The 14,278-nt window shown below is 44.6% G+C and overlaps 1 pseudogene; it reads left to right on the forward strand.

Moving 5' to 3' along the window:
* The first annotated feature begins 11,419 nt into the window (after nucleotides 1-11,419).
* The window catches only part of LOC122213111, a 54,056-nt pseudogene continuing 51,197 nt past the window's right edge, over nucleotides 11,420-14,278 (forward strand).

Here is a 14,278-nt window from a genome sequence, read left to right on the forward strand (position 1 = left end):
GGAAGGAAGGAAGGAAGGAAAGAGGGAGGGAAAGAAGATAACCTGAGGGATTGTCAAGGAAAAATACGACACAGAGATGTGAATAGAATGTTTCAAATACATACTCAGAGGTATTAGCAAGATTTTTGTAGGACATAATTCAGGCATGTGAAACTTCTAAGGATAAGAAGAGAGAAGAGAGGAAGGTTGAAGAAAGGCAAACACACATCTATGGAGGGCTATTCATTCCCATTTGGGAAGTATTTATGGAGCACCTGGTATGTGCCTGTTTTTGGCGCTTGGTATACATCAGTGAACCAAATAAGGACCCCCACGCTGCATTGGACTTACATTTTAGTGGGAGAAAACGGGAAACAGGAAACCTGAAAATAAGTCAATAATATAGTATGTAAGAAAGTTACGTGTTTGGAAAAGAGAAAATAGTTGAGCTAAGGAGCTCAGAGTGGGTGGAGGATGGGGGCAGAGCTTGTAGCTTTGAACAGGTCCAAATAACTTTCACTGGAACGATGAGACGTGAATAAAAACTCGAGATTGAGGGGTTATGTCGAGTACTGGAGGGACAAATGTTCTAAGAGGGGAGAAGAGCTAGACAAATGGTATATCTCCAAGGAATAACGAGGAAGCCAGTGTGGCTGGAATGGCATGAAGGAAAGAGAAGAGGGCAGAGGGGAAGGTGGGGGCCAGAGCATCCAAAGCACTGCAGACCACTGTAGGAATTCTGGATTATGGCAGTTTCACTCAGAGCTTTAAAGACAGTAGACCTCAGTCCGAATCTCCACTCTGCTCCTCCTACACGACTTTAGCCAAATGACTTCTCTTCTTTGAGCCACTGTTTCTTCATCTATGAAACGGGTACAGTAATAGTAAGGTCGTTAGGAGAATACAATGAAATATTTAGCAGGTAAGAGAGCTCAATAAAATGTTGGGTAACACGGATCTGACAGCTCAGACTTAGGCTCAGTCAGCGTCAAGTCTTGATGTCCCTCCCTCCCTCACCCTGGAAGTGATTCTGTAAGAAGAGGCAAGAAGTGACACCTAGACTCTCAACAGCTATCCTATATGCAAAAGTATTTAGCAAAGACGTCCTGGCAAGTGGCCCTTTGTTCCCCCAGATGGAGATTATGGGGCAAATAGAGAGGAGATCATTAACCCAGTCACTACTGGAGCAAACAGGAGTAATAAGCCTTTTCCTTTTTTTTAAGGAGAGGCAGATGGCCCATGCATCCAAACCAAGGTTTAAAAAAAATTTTTTTTCAATGGCTATTTATTTTTGAAAGAGAGAGAGACAGAGCGAGCCAGGGAGGGGTAGAGAGAGAGGGAGACACAGAATCCGAAGCAGGCTCTAGGCTCTGAACTGTCAGCACAGAGCCCGATGTGGGGCTCGAACCCACAAACTATGAGACCATGACCTGAGCCAAAGTTGGACGCCCAACCCAGGCACCCCTGCATCCAAACCAAGCGTTAATTCTTCCAGGGTTGGGTGTCCATGGGGGTGCTTCCTCGCATCTTGTCCCCCACACCCTCATTTCAGGGAAGCGTTTCAGCTCAGTGAGCCTCAGACATTTTTTCTTGGAAGTTCACCATTTGCTCCTCCCCATCTGCCAGGGTCTATAGGAAAATGGTCAAACAGACCAGATTATGGGTAGCTTTTTCAAGGTATGTTAATTGCAAATGCAGCACCCAGGAAGGGAGAAAGAATCTTCTTAGTGGAGGATGTTAGGCACAGAGGTGGAAGGCAGACTTTGGAATCTGTATCTCAGCTCTAACACCTGCTACTAGGTGGCTGGTAATGCCCTCAATTCTTTGTTGGGAGGTGATCCCTTGCTTAGATGGGATGAATCCCTTGCATAATAATAATCACAGCTAACATTTAGTATAGGAATTGTCAGGTCCCAAGCACTGTCCTAAGTGTTTCATATTTGTTAACTTCCACGATCTTAAAATCATGTCATGGATATACGCTCTGGTTATCTCCATTACAGAAAACGTGGGACAGGGAGCATGAGGTCAGTTAGTAACGGAGGGGGTGATATGAGCTCGGGAACCCTGTGACAAAGGTGATGTGGCCTACTGTTGCTTAGAAGTTTTTGTCGTATTTACCTTTCATCTTATCAGTATTCTAAGTGGGAGCTGTTGCAGACTTTACTCTGACTTTTGCTTTATTCCCTTTCAGCTCTAGATGATATTTAACAGTATCATCTAATATTAACCCGCTAATAAACTGGTTTAATTGGATGACATAAACACTGTGCAGTCTTCTGAAACCAGAGCACGAAAACATTGCCACCAGCCTGGCAGCGACTTTCTAAACATACGTGGCACAGGAGCTGCATAAAATTCCAGCAGGACTCCCATACAAGATTGTTTTTTGGCTCAAATTGCTTGCAGTCTTATTCCGAAGGCAATCAATGGTCCTAACAAAATATCACAGCATTTGGTTCACTGGCACCTCACAACACAGGACAATCTGAATCTCATTGGACTGAGCTGTGGGTGATCAATTCTGTGATAATTGTTCTCTCACTCTCCAGCTATTTCTATGAATATGGTGCACTCCCACAAGTTTTTTAACAAGTAGCAATTTATAGTACTGATATTTTGTGGGGAGAATGGCTGTTACTTCCAGGAACTCTCCAGGAGCTCCAAAATTGGTCATTATCGCCAGACACTGAATCACAATGTGGTTTTTGCTCTCAGATTTCCCCAGCAACTTCCTCCAAGAGAGGCAGGTTTTGGGGTGTGGAAAGAATGTGAGACCGGAAGCAGGAATCTCAGGTTCTGTCCCAGCTTTGTTTTCACAGTTCTATTCCCTTCAGTGAGTCTCAGCTCCCTTGTTCGTTCATTTAAAAAGGCATTAGACAAGGCACAGGTCTTACAAACTGGCATTCGTTCATTCTTTCAACAAAAATTCACTGTGTACTTCTGGGGGTCAGTTCTCTCTAAGACAAGGGAATCAAACAGGTAGCAAAACATGCCTAATTTCTTGTCCTTGTGGCATGTATACTTTGTGAGAAGATTGTATTTCCCCAAAATGGTCCCAGCAGTTTTTTCTAGTCCCACGTGTTTTTCCAGAACTTTGTCACTGTCTGTCCAACATGAAGCCTATTTCTCTACCCTTGTACCTGGGTGGGTTTGTGACTGCCCCAAGCAACAGAGTGTGACAGAGTGATACTATGTGATGCCCAGGCCAGGTCACCTTCCCTGGTGCGCTCTCTTTCTTTCTTTCTTTCTCTCTCTCTCTCTCTCTCTCTCTCTCTCTCTCTCAGTGCTCGCCCTTGGGACATAGGCACTTACACAGTGAGGAAGTCTAAACAAACACATGTACAGTGACCATATGAATATGGCCTGAAATGTAATAAATGCTTACTATTGGTTATCATTACCTTAGCATAAAGTAGAGAAAAAGATACTATTTTTAGCAAGAAAAGAGAGATATCAGAGGCAATATAGACCTTCTCATCTTAGAACAATCTTGCATCTCCAAAGAGAAATGAAGAACCAGGATCAGAGACGTGAATTAACCTGCTCAAGGGTCATACAGGTAGTAAGAACAGAATTTTGTTGCTAACTCCAATGTTCTTGGTTCTAAGGGTCCTTCCTACTACATGATGGAATTAAATGCCCATGAGTAGGCCTGTACTTTATCTCATAGCTGTATAACTTCTATGCCTTCGTTTTTAAGTTTAAATTTTTGTGAAATACCAAAGAGTATGCTGTAAGTTATACTTCAAACATCCAACTGGAAATGCAGCCATGAACTAAACAAACGAGTTGTGTTAGTAAATAGAAAAGTTGAGCAGCATGTTACTCAGCAAGCGACAAAGAATAAATATTGAATATTCTTCAATTCAAATATGGCATGCAAATGACATAAATGCATAGTGTTCTGTGCATTTAAATACAAACAAGAGTTTCAGAGATACTGCCAACCTTTCATCAGAATCTGTCTCTAATTAAAGACACTTTCTGTAGGTGTAGCCCAACGCAGCTTGTAAGTAGGTACCCAGTCTGTTGGGACTGAGTAATTGGCATTTTACTTGCCTTCATTCTCTCTGCATACTTGGACTTCATTTATCGGTGTTTTTCGTGATTGGCAAGAGTCCACACGGTCAGCTAAGAGCGGGGAGCACATGGGGCAGGAGGAAGGATGCCTGGCTTCCAGACCCAGGTCTGTCTCTGACTCACCATATGACCTCGGGCCAGTCATTCCAGCTCATCAAACTTCAACCTCCTCATTTATAAAATGAATCAAGGTAGATTAGCTTTGAGAGACCAAATATACTTATTGTATGCACTAACTCTCATTAATTAATAACATGTTCTGAAGGCTACGTTGTGAAGAATTCTCAAGACAGTCCAGGTTGGGCAGGAACAAGCTTCATGTCTGATTAGCCACATCTGCCCCGGAAGAGGGATAAAAAGAGGAAGCACAAATGCCTTAAAGTAGCAGTGTGATTTGACAAATTGAGAGAAGATAGGTGGGGATTCTCGACAGGGGAAACTCCATGAGCAAAGGCAGAGGGTAGAAATTTGCTGCTGGTCCTCGGAGAGGAACCAATAAACCAATCTGATGAGATTGGCCCCATTTTTTCCATATTTCCATCATGATACTCTCCATTTGCATTCAGTGATAATTACACATCTATTTCTCCTTCTGGAGAGTGAGATGCTTGTGGACAGGAACTGTGTAGATCTTACTCTGGAGATGCAGTGGAACAATGGCCCAATACTTAGATGCTGGGGTAAGATCCGGGTTTAAATCTTGACTCTGCCATTTATTAGCTGTATGGTGCTTAGGAAGGTTGATACCTCCTTTAAGTTTTGGTTTCATCAGCTGTAAGATAGATGATAATAACACCCACCATCCATACTTATGATCCACATGAATGTGGTTAGTGCGAATAAATTGCTTAGCTTGTGTTTAGGCTGTTAGGCAGTTAATAGACATAAGCTACCATCATCATTAGTCCTTGAATGCCTAATGGCTAGAATGGGGATGGCACATGGTAGGAAAACAATAGACATTCTCTGCACAAATACTTACATAAGCACATACATGCACGCAGGTGTGAGTGAACGGTGAAAAGGAAGCTTGGAGCTCTTACATTTCAGGTCAATTTTCAGCTCTGGAGGGACCTGACTATCATACTAGCAATGTGGATTATATCTTGAAGGAAATAGGGCTGTTAAAGGTTTGGAGCAGGAAGATAGTACACAGCAGCCCTGAGTGTCTCTTAATTGCCATCAGCAGGGGAAAGGGTGGAGGGATGGGCCCAATGCTAACCCTAGGCAAAAGGGTGGAGCCATTAGGCACCAGGGCCCTGTCGATCTTCAACATGGAGTCAGTGTGGAACTGAAACCAGCGATCAGAGAAGACAAATCACTTCTAAGCAATACACACACACACACACACACACACACACACACACACACACACGCACGCATGTATATATTTGTAAATTTGAATTTTGTGGGCTGACTGTTGATCAAATTACCTATATAACAGTCATTTCCACCTTCATTGGGGGTTGTATGGATATAGTCTCTTAGTGTACGATTGATTGTTGTCAGAATGTACGTTGAAGGAAGGAAAAAGCCACACAACTAGAATCTGGACTGCTTTCATAGTCCCAACACTTTAATGAGGGCTTAACATTTTTGCTGCATCCTCTGCTGGCCTCATCAAGAGACATAAAGCACCAGGAATAGAGGACAATGAGTGGGCAAATCCCTGGTTTCATTTACTAGTAAGGTGACCCAAGACTATTGCTTCAATCTCTTGGAGACTCAGTGTTTATATTTGCAAAAAGTATAGAACTTGTAGAGTGCTGGTGAGGATTCACACTTATGGTGACCACAACCAGTGAATTATCTATCTATCCTACTGCTTCTGGGCACACAGAGGCCCCCAAATAACAACAACAACAACAACAATAATAATAAATGATTTATCATATACTTGTATGTTTTATATTATAATGATTAAGCCTAAGTTTTTATATATTATAATTAATATAATACATCAGCTGTCAGGTCCTCTTAGGAATTTTGTATACCTCCTTCCCTACTTGCAAAATCAATATTTATTTATCAACATCATCCCTGCCCAAACTGTTTGCTTGAGCCAGAGAGCAGTTCGTAAAAAGGAACTGAACCTGCTCCAGCTTACTTGAGAAAAAGGGAAATTTACTGCAAACGAAATACACAGATACAACAGGCAATCTCACAGACCTCCAAGGCTCAGAAGTAATAGTCTGGCCATAGAGGGACTAGAAGTGGAAATGGAGAACACGAACTTACATGCTTTGTCCATCAGTGACTTCAACGGGTTCCATTTCTCTCCATTTCTTGGGGACTGGATGGTCCCTCTCATACTTACTTCTGACCCTCCTGACTTACTGATTCATTTGCCATTGACCCATTGTGGCCAATAGCTACCAGATGACGTACCCTTATGGCCGCAGCCCACAGTCCCCAGTAAATGAAGACTATGTCTCTTAATACCTGTCCTCAGGCTGGGATGACTGGCTCAGCTCCAGTCCACATGCTGTTTCCTCTTGGCCGAGATGTTCACCGTGGTCTGAGCTAGGGATCGAATTGTATGTTGAAACGCCCCTGCCAAAGTCATTGGGAGAGAAGTGATTCCTGAGAAGGCAGTGTGCAGAAGGCAAAGACACTAATGGACCCATCCTCTGTATAGAACAACAGTCTTCAAACGTTCTGGACTGTGACTCTGTAAGAAGCACATTTTAAACATCGTGACCCATCAGGCACCCCTCTCCTCAAACAAGTACTTATTAAAGCAACACTTAAATGCTAATATACACTGATATTTCTTAATTTTTTTCTGTTTCATGCTTTAACAGCACTGGCCACAACCACTTAAATTGATTTCACAACCTGTTAAAAAGCTGTGGCCCACAGAACTAAAAAAAGTGACATGGATCATTGGAATAGCCTTCTGATCTTCCCTTTCTTGTCCATTCTGCAGACATCTGTCAGATTAACTGGCTTTGAAGCCCAGACCCTATGAGATCATCAGAGATTTCCTAGTAGCTATGGAACGGATTCATCTTAAACGCCTTAGCCAACTGTGGCTCCTGTGCTCTAGCTTCATCACCCCTCTTCAGCCTTATTTCCTTGACACAAACTCTACACTCTGGGAACTAAATGTGCTAAATACTTTTCTATCTCCTCACTTGTTCCTCCTGCTTGGAACATGGTTCCACATATGGCTTCTTCCCAATCTTGCTCATCCTTTAGGGCTCACCTCCAGTCCTGCCTTCTGCATCATCTTCCCTTAGTTTCTCAACCAGATGTGCCTTCTCTTTCCTCTGAAAACATTTCTTTCATAATTTCATTGAAGTAATGCTCACTGTCCAACCAGTCTTGGGATTGTATTATAATTGCATGGGTACTCGCATTCTTGCCCTACGTTGAATCGCACCGTGGGATTCAGGGGTTGGGGAGAAGTAAGATGTCTAGTTAAATTTGAATTTCAGATAAACAATAAATCTTTTTTAGTAAAACCTTATCTCAGTATTACATGGGATATACTATTCTGCCATTCCAACTTTTACTGGATGTCCTGTATTTTATCTGGCAAATCAAGCCCCACTGGATTGTAGCTTTTTGAAGTTAGGTATTATGTTTGGCTCACCTTTTTACCTGCCTTTCAGGAATGAAAGTGGCCTTCAAACCCCTGAGAGAGAATCAATTCTCCTTGGGTATACTCGCTGTTCCCCTGGATGCTTCTTAAAATCTTTTTATTTACTGAGCGCCAGAAGTCATTTCAAATTTGTCACCAAATTACCCCCACAGTAGGAAAGGAGGACTGTGTGATAGGGAATAATTAGCTCCCCTCAAGTGTACACACACACACACACACACACACACACCACACAATTACTCTTACAAGGATATAACAGCTCTGTTTTTAATGTCTTCAATTGCTCACCAAGGAATACAAATTGATGCTAAAAAAATTTTAAAGGCTCTTTTTACCTTGTAACTTTGCATAACTCCCGCACACTGTTGCTTATCTCTGGAGCGATCCCAGCTGAAGAAATACCAAGTAGGTTGGATTGTGACACAGTTGGGAGAGGGAACAGCCTGGGGGTGGCTCCGGAAGAAGATGGGCCGGGGAAGTCCCAGGCACAGAGCTGAGTCTCTTGAGTGGGAGGCAGGGAATAAAGCCAGCACAGTGTTTCCCAAACCTGCTGTATCAGGAGACTCACCTGCTAGACTGCCTTGAACATTTTTTACCATTAGGCAACTTAGAGACACAGGGGCAATGGGAGTCAAGAGCCCAGGCTTTGCAATCGGAAAAGGATCCGTTTCCTGACTCCTAAGCTTACCAGCTGGCTATGTGGTCATGACTAATCATCCCACCATTCTGAACTTCAACGTCCAATAAAATGATGATTAGAATAGTTGTTTGTTTGTTTGTTTTTTAGAAAAGTTGCCACTACATGAAGCTCAGATTCCCACAGGCTTTCCCTGGATCTGTTTGTTCTGGGACAGTGGTTCTCAAAACGCCATGCTCTGACCAGCACTACCATCATCATCTGAGAACTTGCTAGAAGTGCACATTCTCAGGCCCCACCCCAGGTCTGGTCATGGAAACTCTGGAGGTGGGGCCTCATCATCTGACCCGTTTCCACAAGCCCTCCTGGTGATGCTGATGCACTGACGTTTGAGAACCACCGCTCCGGTGCCTTCTGATTTGGCAAATTATCATTGAGCAGATTCTTGCTATTTTCTGCATCTTTGAGGGATCAATTCAATGGACTAACCTAAGCCAAGATATTCAAATGAAAGGACATCTTTTTGATACCAGCGTCTATTTGAATTTTTTTTCTAGCACAAGTGGGGGAAGGGCAGAGGGAAGGGGATAGAGATCCGAAGCGGGCTCTGTGCGGACAGGACAGACTGACAGCAGGGAGCTCAACGCGAAATGGGGCTCAAACTCACGAACCACGAGACCATGACCTGGGCTGAAGTCAGATTCTCAACCTAGTGAGCCACCCAGGTGCTCCAATGTCAGCATCTATTTGAATTCAAATCTCTTTACCATGTATTTGAACTCAAATCTCTTAACCAAAAGGAATGAGGAAGTAGGATATTTGATGTAGTCTTTCAGGAAACAGTTCTTTGAGTAATTTAATGATATATTCATTTATCCAAGTACTTTATACCTCCAGGTGGCCCAGGAACTGTGAGGGCTGCTGGTAACAGTGGAGTGAAAACAAGGATCAAAGAGCATTGTGCTCTTGGTCCTGGTCCCTGCCTTCATGGGGCTTCCAGCCTAGGGGGCCAGAGATATTTCTCCAAAATCCACAAAGGGGAACGTCCAGCAAGACAAGGGATACGGAGAGACATGAAGTAGGGAGAGTGGCTGCAATCAAGGGTGAAATCCGTTAAGGGAGGATCTTACTGTCATTTCTTTTATTTATTTATTTTTATCTATTTAAAAAAATTTTTTTTTAACATTTTATTTATTTTTGAGACAGAGAGAGACAGAGCATGAACGGGGGAGGGGCAGAGAGAGAGGGAGACACAGAATCAGAAGCAGGCTCCAGGCTCTGAGCCATCAGCCCAGAGCCCGACGTGGGGCTCGAACTCACGGACTGCGAGATTGTGACCTGAGCCGAAGTCGGACGCTTAACCAACTGAGCCACCCAGGCACCCCTTACTGTCATTTCTTTGAGAAAGCGCCACTTGAGTGAGCCCCGAAGGATAAACAGGGCTTACTGTGCCCACGAGGTAAGCGAAGGCCATCGCACACAGGGGCATCAGCTTGTGTTAAATCCGTGGCAGAAGGGAGCGTGGCTGGAGCAAGGAGAGCAGGGAATACAGGGTCTGAGATCTAATGGACAGGCAAGCTGGGCCAGACCGTGGTAGCCAAAAAGGCCAAGTTTAGATATCACATCTTTTTCTCAAGAGCAGTGGGAAACACTCTTTTACTTGTTCACAGTTAAACTTGCACACTGAGTACCCGCTGTGGCTTTGTTTTGGGTCGGTGGTCCTCAACCAGGGGGCTTTGCCTCCTTGGGAACATTTGGCGATGTCTGGTGATATTTTTTGATTGTCACAGGGTTGAAGGGACATCAGGGATGGGGGAAGCTGAACTGACATGTAGTGGATAGAGTCCAGAGGCTGTTGAATATCCTTCAATGCACAGGACACTCCCTCGCGGCAAAGAGTGATCCAGCCCCAAACGTCAGCGTGCTGAGGCTGAGAACCCCTGAACTAAGCGAAGAAATATATGTAGGTGTCTATTTTTCTAATTAAAAAGTTGGGGGGCACCTGGGTGGCGCAGTCAGTTAACCATCCAGCTCTTGATTTGGGCTCAAGTCATGATCTCACAGTTCCTGAGTTCTAACCCCACATCGGGCTTCGTGCTGACAGTAAGGAGTCTCCTTGGGGATTCTCTCTCCCCTGTCTTCCTGCTCCTCACCTGCTCACACACACACACTCTCTCTCTCTCTCTCTCAAAATAAATAAAGATTAGAAATAATTTTCCTCCAAAGCGCATACCACTGCCCTATGAAAAACCAAACAAAACCAACAAAATTTACTGGATCTCCACGGCTCCTTTCTAAAAGACATACCATAGCTCAGAAGGAGAATCCGGTCTTAACAAAACACACACTCACGCACACGCACCGTGGCTCCAAATTTAAGCGTTTGCATTTTCTGATTCTATGCCAGATAGAAAAGCATTCGACGTAGACACGATGTGGCGCGTGATCCTGCTCCTGCAGGGAATTTGTCCCTTAAAAACATATGCACACAAATACATTTAAAAAATCCTCTGAAGTTTGAGAGAGAGAAAAAAGAAAAAGCCTCTCGGGCACTTCCCTGGTAGGAGAGTTGCGTGGACGACAATAGAGTAGGAAGTATTCGCTGGCAGGTGAAGCCAGGAGGATGGGGGACGGATTTTGAGAATAGTTGCATATTCCTTATCAAGGCGGCCTTGGTGCAGCCAAAAGTCATCCCCAGACTGTGTTCAAGAGGACAGGGGACCTCACCATTCACCACAGGAGGCGTTTGCTGAGGCGTGAGAGCGAGGCCAGGTCCTTACCTCTTCGGTTTGCTCCAGGAAGAGCTAGCCAAATGCCCACTGACCGCGGCGGCCTCGCTCGGCCGTTTCTTTCAGTTCGTTTGGCAGCTTGCTTCCTGGCGGTGTTTGTCTTCCTTTCCCTCTGTTGGGTCAGTGGACCCACCCAGACAGAATGGTGTTTGACCAGGCCGCGGAGATCTGTGGGCTCCTCGGAGCTCCTGAGCGGGCCCTCCAAAGACAAAAGAGAGACCGGAGCTCCTGAAGGAAGAGAATGCCTCAGCCACGGCCTCAGGGACTCAAGAGAGATCTAGAAGCGCGTCAGCTTTTGGCTTCGGCCATCTGCCCACATCGCTAATGCTACGTTTCCGGCGGCTGCGGCGGCCCCTGGTGCTGCCGCAGCTGAAGCCGGCAGAGAGGGGCCCGGACCCTGGGCCCACCGTGACTTCTTCCTTTCCTATTTTGTGGAGAGTACATCCTGGCATTAGCTACAAAATAAGGCAAGTGCGAGTTCCAAGGCAGGACAGATTCTGCGATAATCTGAGAATTGATCACATCTTTAGGTCAGGTGGGATCAGGCCAATCAGAATTGGCCTTTCTTCTTCGCCTTTTATAACCAAGGATCCAGGTTGGAAGAGAGAGATCTTAGTGTCCTTGTCCACCTCTACCTCTATGACTTTGCTGAGCCCATTTTTCCAACCTCCTTGTGGAAAGAAGACCTTTCTCCAGACTATCCTCAGGGTCAAGAACTTTATTTGGATCCTGAATACAGTGCTGAGGGCACTGCCATGCCAATTTTACTCTAGAACACCCTCTATTCTTGGCTGTTTGTTTGTTTGTTTAGGGGCTTGAAAATATTCCTTTTGTGAGGGATCAGAAATACCAAGGACAGGCAGTGACTTTGCCCTGCTTCGCTTGCTGAATGATACCTAATAGCGCCTAAACTCTGTAAGAGTTAAGAGTGCAAGCAGTCTGTGCCTCAACTGCTTCACCGCTACAAGGGGGAGAGAGCTTCAAAATGGGGGCCTACCTCATAAAGTCGCTATTCGCAGTACGCGAGATTGCGCACATAAAGCCTTTAGCATGGTGCGAAGCCAATGGTAGAGTCTGGCACCTATTAGTTATTATTTTATTAGCACACAGAGACTTCGGGCAAAACCCAGACTAAGCACATCCATCCTGGTGGCTGCCACATCTGTTCCCACCACTGACAAGAGGAAGGCCTTAGGCAATGGTGATGTCTCTACTGTGCGTCCTCTACCACTCACCTCAACCTTCCCTCCCTCCCTCCCCTCCCCCCCCACTAATTGGTTTGGACTAGGAATGAGCACAGCAACCAATCCACTCTGGGAGGCTCCGTGTGACAGGGGGTGGCAAAAGAACCCACAAGCAGACAAACACACTTCTCCGGCAGTAAAGACGAGCTCAGGCATCATAATGTTTGGCACCAATCACCAAACATTGGATTGGGAAGCATGGAGCCCCCGCCTCCCCAGGTTGCTAATGGCCCCAGGTGAAGCTGAAAGAGCCTATGCAGAGGAATGGGGTCACAATGAATCCAAGTATATAGAAGAAGCTAGATGTGAGCATGGGGAAGTCACAAGAAAGCAGAAACCCTGAGAAACAAACTGTGAGGTAAAGAGAAACAGGGAGCATTGGGCAAGGAAGCTTGATGGAGAGAGGAGAGGCAAAAGTCCACAAAGATGGGACAAAAAGTAGTGGGGTCAGCTTCTGGAGGGAGCATGGGTGGGAGCACCTGTACAAGTCCGCCGCTGAGATGGCAAGGTGCTCTGACTCTCCCTCTTCCTCCTCTCAGGCTCATTCACACTTGGGTTTCTATTTTGAGGTCTCTGTCTCCCTGACCGAGAACCTTCCCTTCTTAATGTAGTCTGAGTCTCTTCCTTGTGGCCAAAGAGTTAAAGTAAGGCAAATGCCCATAGAACTGTGCGAATATACATACACAGGGGTTCCGCATACGCTGTCTCCTCTCCTCATTCTTTGTTCATTTCTTGTTCATTACCTACATTTTTCAAAGGGATGGGCCTTGTTCTTTGCTCTGCTTTGCACGAGTTATGGCAGTCACCATGTCACCTTTTATGATCCCTGGGTACCCAGGATCAGAAAGAAATAGGCACTTCCTATTCATTGCTGCAGAGGGGTGATGATATATTTTAGAAGCCAGCCACTTGTCATCACCTGGTATTTGTACCCTCTAAATTCACAGAAGTCAAAGTTCTGCTTTTGAGACATATTTCTGCTCTCTGCCCCTCCCCCATTCATGCTCTGTATCCCTCTCTCTCTCTCTCTCTCAAAAATAAATAAACATTGAAAAAAATTGAGACATATTTCAGCATTTTTCCTCCTAATCCTGAGGTGAGTTATAGCATGATGGAGGAAAAATAGCTTGGGCTCTGGAAGGCAGGAAACTGGAGGTGAAACCTTGACTGTTTCAAATCACTTCAGTGCTTTGAACTTGATACTCCCGGGGATGTCAGGAGAATTAAATGAGTAAACTTATGTAAATGTTCTAGCAGGTAGAAAACATTCAATGAATGCTGGGTTCCTCCCTCATTTCTCGCAAGATTAGGACACTTGGGGTTGCAAGCAACAGCAAACAATTCTAGCTATCTTAAATACACTGGGAAATACATGGATGCAGAAGCAAATCTCTGAGCTCAAGGGAAGAGATGCCACTGGACTTATCAGGGTTTGAACTTCCAGAAAGCCAAAAAGAACAGGAGTAGTATTTGGTTGACATTAACAGTTGTAATAATAGGGGTGCTGGGTGGCTCGACTTTGGCTCAAGTTATGATCTCACAGGTGAGTTTGAGCTCTGCATCGGGCTCTGTGCTGACAGCTCAGAGCCTGGAGCCTGAAGGATTCTGTGTCTCCCTCTCTCTCTGCACCACCCCCCCCCCCCACTCATGCTCTGTCTCTCTCAAAAATAAATAAACATTAAAAAAATAGTAATAATAAATTAATAAATAGTATCCATTTAATTAACAATATATAAATAACAATATATATTTATATCTTTATAATATTTAAACATAATTTATAAAGATTAGGAGGATATTTACAAAGTTCTATAACAAAGCAAAAGGCACTTTAGTTTTAAGAGGGGACCCTAAGAATAGACAATGTTAAGTACCAGTGCTTTATTCAGAAAAACCTGCAAATAAGATGCCTTTGGGACTGCTAACACGAGTGAAATAA

Source organism: Panthera leo, chromosome A2, assembly GCF_018350215.1.
Source record: "Panthera leo isolate Ple1 chromosome A2, P.leo_Ple1_pat1.1, whole genome shotgun sequence".
NCBI classification, from domain to species: domain Eukaryota; kingdom Metazoa; phylum Chordata; class Mammalia; order Carnivora; family Felidae; genus Panthera; species Panthera leo.